This window comes from Epinephelus fuscoguttatus, linkage group LG7, assembly GCF_011397635.1.
Source record: "Epinephelus fuscoguttatus linkage group LG7, E.fuscoguttatus.final_Chr_v1".
Taxonomy (NCBI): Eukaryota; Metazoa; Chordata; class Actinopteri; order Perciformes; family Serranidae; genus Epinephelus; species Epinephelus fuscoguttatus.
In genome coordinates, this window is record NC_064758.1 from 25,136,257 (window position 1) to 25,139,293 (window position 3,037).

The following is a 3,037-nucleotide window of genomic DNA, read 5'->3' on the forward strand; positions in this document are numbered from 1 at the left end:
CCTCTGTGGTTCAGTATGACTTCCTGTAGGGCTGAGATGTTGTGCATGAAGGTGCAGTGTGGTGCCTCTCTGTTCCTCTTTCACTAGTTTTGTCTCTCTGCAGCCACCATAGGGTGTCAGTATAACACAGAAAATCCAACCATCCAATCACACCTCTGACCCTGGGCCCCTTGCACACAGTGTGTCTGACAAAACACATGAAAAAAGATTCATATAAACCTTTTTATCCTGGTGACATGTTGCTTTGAGTATTAGTGGATAAATCAGTTGCCATGGAGGACAAAAAATATAATAAATAAATAAATTAATTAATTAATACAGGTTTAACTACGTTAATAAATAATTACAGAAATAAAGGAAAAAAAGCTGAAATAAATAAATAAATAAATAATTAAATGCATAAATCAAAACATAGAAATATAGACATATATATAAATGTAAATGTACAAACGTAGAAATAAATTTCAGATGTTTAATTAGATGATGTCCTGTTTACTTATCAACTTTTATTTATTCATGCATCTATTTGTATATTTATTTTAATACTTATTTACTCATTTATTCTTTTATTTTTCCTTTTATCTATTTATTCATGCATTCATTTATTTCCTTATTTATTCCTGTAATTATTTATTTCTGTATTTATAAATTTATATATTTATTTATTCCAGTATTTATTCATACATTAATTCAGTTATTTCCCCATTTTTCCTATAATTACTTACACATTTCTTTATATATATATACAGTACAGGCCAAAAGTTTGGACACACCTTCTCATTCAATGCGTTTTCGCTATTTTCATGACTATTTACATTGTAGATTCTCACTGAAGGCATCAAAACTATGAATGAACACATGTGGAGTTATGTACTTAACAAAAAAAGGTGGAATAACTGAAAACATGTTTTATATTCTAGTTTCTTCAAAATAGCCACCCTTTGCTCTGATTACTGCTTTGCACACTCTTGGCATTCTCTCCATGAGCTTCAAGAGGTAGTCACCTGAAATGGTTTCCACTTCACAGGTGTGCCTTATCAGGGTTAATTAGTGGAATTTCTTGCTTTATCAATGGGGTTGGGACCATCAGTTGTGTTGTGCAGAAGTCAGGTTAATACACAGCCGACAGCCCTATTGGACAACTGTTAAAATTCATATTATGGCAAGAACCAATCAGCTAACTAAAGAAAAACGAGTGGCCATCATTACTTTAAGAAATGAAGGTCAGTCAGTCCGGAAAATTGCAAAAACTTTAAATGTGTCCCCAAGTGGAGTCGCAAAAACCATCAAGCGCTACAACGAAACTGGCACACATGAGGACCGACCCAGGAAAGGAAAACCAAGAGTCACCTCTGCTTCTGAGGATAAGTTCATCCGAGTCACCAGCCTCAGAAATCGCAAGTTAACAGCAGCTCAGATCAGAGACCAGATGAATGCCACACAGAGTTCTAGCAGCAGACCCATCTCTAGAACAACTGTTAAGAGGAGACTGCTAATCAGGCCTTCATGGTCAAATAGCTGCTAGGAAACCACTGCTAAGGAGAGGCAACAAGCAGAAGAGATTTGTTTGGGCCAAGAAACACAAGGAATGGACATTAGACCAGTGGAAATCTGGGCTTTGGTCTGATGAGTCCAAATTTGAGATCTTTGGTTCCAACCGCCGTGTCTTTGTGAGACGCAGAAAAGGTGAACGGATGGATTCCACATGCCTGGTTCCCACTGTGAAGCATGGAGGAGGAGGTGTGATGGTGTGGGGGTGTTTTGCTGGTGACACTGTTGGGGATTTATTCAAAATTGAAGGCACACTGAACCAGCATGGCTACCACAGCATCCTGCAGCGACATGCCATCCCATCCGGTTTGCGTTTAGTTGGACGATCATTTATTTTTCAACAGGACAATGACCCCAAACACACCTCCAGGCTGTGTAAGGGCTATTTGACCAAGAAGGAGAGTGATGGAGTGCTGCGGCAGATGACCTGGCCTCCACAGTCACCGGACCTGAACCCAATCGAGATGGTTTGGGGTGAGCTGGACCGCAGAGTGAAGGCAAAGGGGCCAACAAGTGCTAAACACCTCTGGGAACTCCTTCAAGACTGTTGGAAAACCATTTCAGGTGACTACCTCTTGAAGCTCATGGAGAGAATGCCAAGAGTGTGCAAAGCAGTAATCAGAGCAAAGGGTGGCTATTTTGAAGAAACTAGAATATAAAACATGTTTTCAATTATTTCACCTTTTTTTGTTAAGTACATAACTCCACATGTGTTCATTCATAGTTTTGATGCCTTCAGTGAGAATCTACAATGTAAATAGTCATGAAAATAAAGAAAACGCATTGAATGAGAAGGTGTGTCCAAACTTTTGGCCTGTACTGTATATATATATTTTCCTGTAGTTATTCATACATTCATTTCCTTATTTATTCCTAGAATTACTTTTACATTCATTTCTGTATTTATAGATTTATCTATTTATTCCGGTATTTATTCATACATTCACTCATTTATTTCCTTCCCCTATACATTAGGGGAAAAAATACATTAAAAATTACATTGATTTCTGTATTTATACATTTATTTATACAGTATATTTGTTTATACATTTATTTAATGATTTATTCCTAATTTATTATACGTTTCTCTATTTCAGTACTTATCTATTTCTATATTTGTGTCTAGTTATTCATTTTTGTATTTATTTATACATGTATTTATTTCCATATTTATTTATACCTATCTTCATTCATACACTTACTTACTTCCATATTTGTGTGTACATTTATTTATTTATTCAACTCCTATTTTACCCTCCATAAGTTGCTTCCTACCAAACAAAATATATGTATAATAAGCACCTCTTTGCAAATTATCCAACACATAGTAACACGTTAGCTTCTGAGCACACATATATTAATAACAGTAAATAAACCTCATATGTGTTATTTTCGGTCCAAGGAAAGAAATGCACACAACAAAATGTCATCAATCCTGAAACTATGTGTCGCAATGTGTGAAATTTGAGTAGAGTTCCACATAATA